Source organism: Lynx rufus, unplaced genomic scaffold (assembly GCF_022079265.1).
Source record: "Lynx rufus isolate CCGP_SWC_20201006 ecotype Redwood Valley unplaced genomic scaffold, mLynRuf1.p SCAF_10, whole genome shotgun sequence".
Lineage (NCBI taxonomy): Eukaryota > Metazoa > Chordata > Mammalia > Carnivora > Felidae > Lynx > Lynx rufus.
Window position 1 is genome coordinate 68,496,396 of NW_025814824.1, and position 7,351 is coordinate 68,503,746.

Consider the following 7,351-nt stretch of genomic DNA (forward strand, 5'->3'; position numbering starts at 1 on the left):
TACCTCTTCCAGCCTATGACATAGATACAGCCACCTTCTTGGGGCTTGACACACATTGCTAGGTGTTTACCATTGCTGGTCCATCTGGGAGGGCTGTCCTGGGCTAGATCCTTCAATGACAGACCTCCAATGGGTTGACTAGTGTCTCCATATTCATGTATTGATTCACTTCTTCATTCATTTATTCACATAATATTTATTGAGCACTAAGAGCCAGACCAAGTACTAGACTGAGGATGAAGACCAAGTACTAGACTGAGGATGACTAAGGGCCCAAGCCCTTCCTCAAAGAGTTCTGTGACAGAGCTTTACGAGGCCAGGACAAGTCTGATAGCAGGTGCATAATCAGCATAAAGGTGGGGCATACAAGGTAGTTGGCAAGAAATCAATGGAGGCTTCCTGGAGCAGGGGATATATGAGCTGGGCTACAAAGGTTTGGTGGTTCACACAGCAGGGGATGGGAGGAAAAGACAATCCCGACTGAGAGACTACCTCTTGCAAAGGCACAGGTGCAAGAAAGGACCAGGAAAATTTGGGAATGATGAGATGGTTAGTGTGGCTTGAGCCTCAGTCTAAGAGGTGGGAGGTGAAGTTAGGACTAGGCCAAGTTTAGGCTCTTAAGTGCCATAATGGAGGCTCACACTTGACCTCAAGGGCAGTGGGTGTCAAATGGGTTCAATGGGCAGGCCCCCAAGTGTACATCATGAAATCCGTAAGTATTTACTGAACACCTACTGGGTGCCAGGCACAGAAGGAAACTGAACAGATCTACACTTAGACTTTAAAAGCTACATGTTAATAAAGCTACACTTTATTGGGGCTTCTGCATATGATTGTATTACAGGGAAAAAAAGAGATTTCTTGACTCAAAAGAAACACAAACAACAGTCTTCAGCCTATTGCTTCACTGTGAACCCACTGCAGGTTTTGTTTTTTCTTGGTGGCTGGTTGGGGGGCGGGTGTGTAGTGTCATTTCTTTATTTTGTTTTAAGCAACGGAGACAGATACGGTCAGATCTATTTTCAAAAAGAGAAAGATAATTACGTGGTTTCTCATATGGTGTTTGCAGCCACCATACAGGAAGCATGAAGCCCACTAACCAGAGGGCTGTTTCTCTGGGCCCTGAACGCAAGGCTGGCTCTCTCTACCGTACTGGGTGCTCCCAAGGATAAGGCAACAGTGGCAGATAATGTGGCTTCTCCCTCAGTTCCAGGAGCCAAAAAGAAATGTCAGTTCCTCCTGGGAAGAACATGACCTCCTTTGATGCTGGACGAACGAAGCCAAAGCAATCAAAATACCCTCCCAACCTTTTCTCGGGAAAGAGACAACTCTGAGGATAGCCTGGTGGAGTGAAAGAGCCCAGTCTTTTAAATAATGCAGACTTGGGTTCAAATTCTGGTTTGGCTGTGTGATCTTGGACAAACACACTTAAATTTTCTGAGCTTGAGTGTCCTCATCTGTAATGATAATAGTTATCATTTACACTTACCTTACTCGCCAGTTATTAAGATGTATTACAAAGCCATAGCAAAGAAGCAGGCACAAGACAAAGCAGAAAAATGGAAGAAAACATAACATCCTGAAACAGATCTAGGAATACTTTAGAGTTTGACATATGAAAGAAGTGACATCGAGAATCAATGGAGGGGCACCTGGGTGGCTCAGTTGGTTGAACTTTCAGCTCTTGATTTCTGCTCAGGTCATGATCCCAGGGTCATAGAATCGAACCCTGCACTGGGGTTTGGGATTCTCTCTTTCTCTTTCTCTCCCTCTGACCCTCTCCCCTGCTGGTGCACTTACTCTCACTCTCTCCCAAAAATAAAATATTAAAATAAAAAATTTTTTAAAAGATCAGAGGAAAAGGATGGAATCTTTAATAAATAGGGTTGGGGGAAATTGGCTTCTAACCAGACAAAAATAAAATCACCTTTTTATGTGTGTGTGTGTCTTCAGTTATCTTCAGTTGGCTAAAGACCTAAATGTGAAAGGTAAAACTGTACAGACTTATAAAAGTTCTTTACGGACCTGGTTGAGAAGGAGGCACCATCATGGGAGGTCACCTCCACCACAACAAGGACCGAAACATTTGGCACAAGGAGCCCAAGAGTCAGGACATCCACCTAAGACTGTTGGTAAATCTGTACAGATCTCTGGCTGGACAAACAGCTCTACCTTCAACCAACTTTTGCTAAAGAGGTTGTTCATGAGTTGCACCAATTGGTGGCCTCTGTCCCTTTCCTCGATGACCAAGAAGATGAAGCTTTCTGCCAGGAGGACAAAACAGCTGTGCTGGTAGGGACCATAACAGATGACATGTGCATCCAGGTGGCCCCCAAATGGAAGGTGTGCACACTGCACGTGAGCCACATCCTCAGGGCCAGGAGCAAGATTTTCACCTTCAACAAGTTGGCACTGGACTCCTTCCAGGGCTGTGGCCCCATCTTGTTCTCTGATCCTCAAAAAGGCCCAGAGGTGTACAGGCATATCAACAAGGCCCTGTGAACCACACGCAGCCCCACCAAACCCTATCAGTGCTGCAAGGGCTGGAGGTCCACGTGCACCAGAGGCCATCTGGTCCACCATCACTACAAAAACTAACTTCAGATCCTGCCTTGTTATTGTAAAGATTTGGGGGTGGCTCAGTCGGTTGAGTGTCCAATTCTTGATTTCCGCTCAGGTCATGATCCAAGGGTCATGGGATCGAGACCTACATCAGGCTTCATGCTGGGTGTGGAGCCTGCTTGGGATTCTTTCTCCTTCTCTCTCCCTGTGCCCCTCTCCCATGCTTGCACTCTTTCTCTAAAGTAAAAAAGTAAATAAATAAATAAATAAATAAATAAATAAATAAATAAATAAGAAAGATTTTGGATGCTGGGAAAAAACTAATAAAAGGAATATGAACAGCTCTCTTTGCCACATCTACTGCAAGAGATGAAGAATGAAGACCATTCTCAGCAATCAGACTGTTGACGTTGCAGACTGTCAACATCACTCTGAAGGGACACACTGTTATTGGGAAGGGCCCCAGAGGAACCCTGCAGAGGGACTGAAATCACATCAATATAGAACTCACTCTCCCCGGAAAGAAAAAGAAGAGGCTCCGAGATGACAAGTGGTGGGGAAACAAAACTGGCTACCATTTGCACCATCTGTAGTCACGTACAGAACATGGTCAAGGGCATTACGCTAGGCTTCCATTACAAAATGAGGTCTGTGAACGCTCACTTCCCCATCAACGTTGTTATTCAGCAGAATGGTTCTCCTGCAGAAATCCAAAATATCTAGGGTTTGGATGAGGCCAGGTGTTTCTTGTTCAGTATCCCAAGCCCAGTAAGAGGAGTTGATTCTTGAGGGAAATGATGTTGAACTTGTATCACACTCAGCTGTTTTGACTCAATAAGTCACAACAGTTGAAAACAAGAATATCAGAAACGTTTTGGATGATATCTATGTTTCTGAGAAACGAATGGTGCAGGAGGCTAATGAATAAGATCTAAGTTGTTCCACTACAAAAACAGCAAGATGCCGGATGATTTTTCAGACTTATTTGTGATATTTTAAAGACACAATAAAAGCTGTATTGATTTGAGGGAGGGGGGAGCAGGGAGTGGAAAGGAATAGGAACATTCTTTTAGCCTCAGGGAAGGTAAGGATTTCTTAAAGAAGATTCCAAATGGGGAAGAGGAGGTTGAGGTGGGCCCTGCGGGTAGGGAAGTACATGTTGCTTTGCAGGTAGAGGCCTCCATATTGTCTTGAGGGGAGGCGAAGACTGGACCATGCTTCTGGTTCAGAAGGTTCAGAGGAGTCTGGGAAATTGAAACATTCAGAGGCATCCACCCCGATGTCCCTATCCCATTGCCGGGATCCCAAGCCTTGACCTTGGCCTTGGCCTAACAGACTTGCTTTGGTTGGGTAGTCAACTGCCTTTGAAGTTTGGATTCTGAGACTATTTCAGGCTTGTCTTGAATTCATTCCCCTTTCCTTCTGTGGAGTATGGAAGTTTCCTTGGATGCAATTAAAGAGGCCCTGTGGCTTCCATTTCTAGCTTTCTGTTACCTGCTTCTATGCCTCCGCTGTTCATTATCTTTCTGTAGGAGCCTCCATAGTGCTTACCATGGCCATCTAATATTGTGATCTTTAGAGCCACTATTACTCCCCCCACTGGCCCCCAAGTCTCAAATGCCTGATGCACTCACTGCCTGCTAACACACTCCACCCGCAGGTGCACCATCCAGTTCAGCACTGGGACAAATTTTAACAGTTGGAAGCCACCTTGCACCAGGACATGCCTGTGCTTCACCCCCACCAGTGATGGGGTCCTCCCTGCCAGCCGAGAGGGATTAGCACAGCTCCCAAGCCCCCATCGAACCACCTGCTTTCTTGGACCACTCCCAGCAAGCACCAACTGCTGCAGGTAAGGTTCTTACAAGCAAACAACGAAATGGGTTTCAGGGTTGGGGGCAAGATGTGGATCAGGGAATCAATGCCTGTGAGGGATTGAGCAAGGGAAATCAACTGTGACCAGGCCTGACACAGCCTGGGCTGGCCCATGGGGAGGCCTGCAGTGAACCTCCTCCCCAGGGCAGAGCTATCCCGCATCTGGGTGAAGTGACAGGGTCTTTATACCACACCCCTCGCCCCATCACTCTGCTCTGGAAAGGGCATGACCTCAGGCAGGGCTGCCCTGGCAAGTGCTTCCATGAAGGGGGCTCTGGAAGCCGTCCCCATGTCTACCACAACCCGGGAGAGCAGTCATTGAGTATTTACAGTGTCAGATGAGGCTAAATGTCATACATACTCAAAGGCAGGGACCATCATTATCCCCATGTTTGCGTGCAAGATGAAGAAACTGAGGCACGGAGTGCTTAAATGACTTAGGGTTGCACAGCATGTGACGGAATTGAGATTCCATCTAGAGATGTAAAAAAAAAAAAAAAAAAGTTGAATAAGGGGCGCCTGGGGGGTTCAGTCGGTTAAGCATCTGACCTCAGGCTCAGGTCACAATCTCGCAATTTGTGAGTTCTAGCCCCACATCGGGCTCTCTGCTGTCAGCACAGAGCCTGCTTCGGATCCTCTGTCTCCCTCTCTCTGCCCCTCCCCTGCTTGTGTACTCTCTCTCTCTCTCTCAAAAATAAGTAAACATTTTAAAAAATGTTAATGAAATTCTTTGGGAAGTTTAAACTTTCAGGAAAAGGTAATGCGGAGATCCCTGTGCACCCTTTGCCCAGTGTCCCCAGCTGTTAACATATTGCACAAGCATGGTACATTTGCCACAACTGAGAAAATAACGCTGGGTTATGCTACTATTAACTAAACCACAGACTTTACGTGGCTTTCCACTGATATCCTTTTACTGTTCCAAGATCAAATCCAAGATACTACCTTGCATTTAGCATCCCACAGATTTAGACTCTTAGGTGTAAACTTTTGACCTGTCTGCCTCACTGCCTGCCGTTCCCAAAAGCTTCTGTGGCTGGGAGGCCCTCGGGTGCCATTCACTGCCCCAGGTGTGTGTGGGCAGCCCCAGAATGTGGCATGCCGACTGGCTCACTGTTTTCTCTGTGTCTCCTCTCTGCTGGCATGTGGAGAGAACTCCCACCGGGTCCAACTCAGTAATGTGCTTGTTTTGATTTCGCCCATCAGACATTTCCTGGTGCTTTCCTGTGTGTCTGGGGGTGGGGTGCTGTCTCGGGGCACCCAGAGCGTCTTCAGGCTTGGCCCTGCCTGCTAGCTTACCCCTCCTCTCTGACCTGCCCACCACCCAGGTTCCCTGGCCCTGCAGGTTTGCTGTGAAGAAAAGAGTTCAGTAGGGGATTCCTGTTCTTGCCCCCACACCACTCAGCTTCCTCATTGATCCCTGCTGTGTGTCCGCTCTGGGTCCCAAGCCCCACGGGCAGCTGTCCGCTGAAAACTGTGGCTCTCTGAGCACATGATCTATATACTATGGAATGAGAGAGACCAAGCTTTACTGGCTGGAACGCAGAAAAGATCCGGATTATTGCTCTCCATTCCCACCTTTGCCACTTTCCAGTTACTTGTGAGACTTTTGCATTATTCCACGTCCAGTTTTCTCATGGAACCAGTGAGAACAGCATCTTGCTTAGTGGTTAAAAGAAGGCATGCTGAAGCCAGATGATTTTGGTCTCTGCTGTTTATCTGCTATGTGACCACCATCATGTTATTTAACCTCCCATTGCCTCCGTTTCCTCATCTGTAACATGGGGAGACTAACACCTACTTTTTAGGGCTCTTGTGAAGATGAAGGGAATCAATAAAGACAAAGCATCCAGGACTGCATCTGGCATGGACGAGCTCTCAACTAGCATTAATTATCATATGATTACCATGGATGTTTAGAGAGATTCAAATGAGATCATTATTGTAAAGGTGCATTGTAAATGGCGAAGTATGCTAAAAATGGTTAGCGTTATTATTTTTAAAAACTACTTTATTATCTTGGGGGACACAAGTAATCCACAGACAACTATTGTCTGTCTGGGTTGATTACCATGGTCAAGTATGGCTGGAAAAGGGATGAGTTCATGAAGTCTACGTTCCTTTATGGAGCCCCTATTAAGTGTGACCTATAATTTTAGGCATGTGTGTACTTCTATTTTCTCATTTAATCATCCCAACCAAACTGGGCTGGCTATTTTTATCCACATTTAATGGCTGTCTACCCAAAGCCTCAAGTATGTTCCATCCATCCAGAAGCAGGAATCAGCCTATTTATTTGAAAGCCTCTCATGTTCAGATACTCCTAGATGCTGGGGAGTAAACACCAGCGGCCCCTGCCTTAAACGAACCTACGTTCCAGGGGCAGAGTCCATGACTGTTGGCCTGTCTGCTCTCAGATCCTTCCCTACCTTCCCTTGCTCTGTTGTGTGTCACAGAGGGGCTGCCCTGGAGAGGCAACTTTCCCTGCTTGTCCAATCCGAGTGACCCTCAGGCCTCTGGCAGTTGATCTCAGACTGTTCCCCCCTGAAACTGTGTGAGGGTGCACTTCACTGGAGAAAAAATGAGTCTCGATGACATCACTCACACCCTGAATCCAGCTGGGTCTGAAGCGAAGCCTCTTCCTGGCCTATCGGTCTCCTTTTGGCCACACAGTGGCCTGAAACAGGCCTTGCTGATGGCCCCTCTCCTGGGACTGCAGTGAGGATTAGTGAGAAATCCCATCTGGAGAAGAAAGCCCGATGATCACACCAAAGCACCCAACAGAAGCCAGCTCCAATGATTGGCTTAAGGGAAAGTACGCCCTACTGTTACTGCTGCCATTGCTGTTGTTGTCAGCTGCGCCTGGGTGCAGCCTGGCTTGCAGCTGTGGCCCAGGCAGCCTTCCAGCTGCAGG

General features: G+C 47.1%; 2 pseudogenes; both read left to right on the forward strand.

Annotated features, from left to right (window-relative positions):
- The first annotated feature begins 1,812 nt into the window (after nucleotides 1-1,812).
- On the forward strand, nucleotides 1,813-2,667 carry LOC124526411 (60S ribosomal protein L18-like; annotated as a pseudogene).
- A 271-nt stretch (nucleotides 2,668-2,938) lies between these two features.
- LOC124526419 (60S ribosomal protein L9-like) lies at nucleotides 2,939-3,584 on the forward strand (annotated as a pseudogene).
- The last annotated feature ends 3,767 nt before the right edge of the window (nucleotides 3,585-7,351 follow it).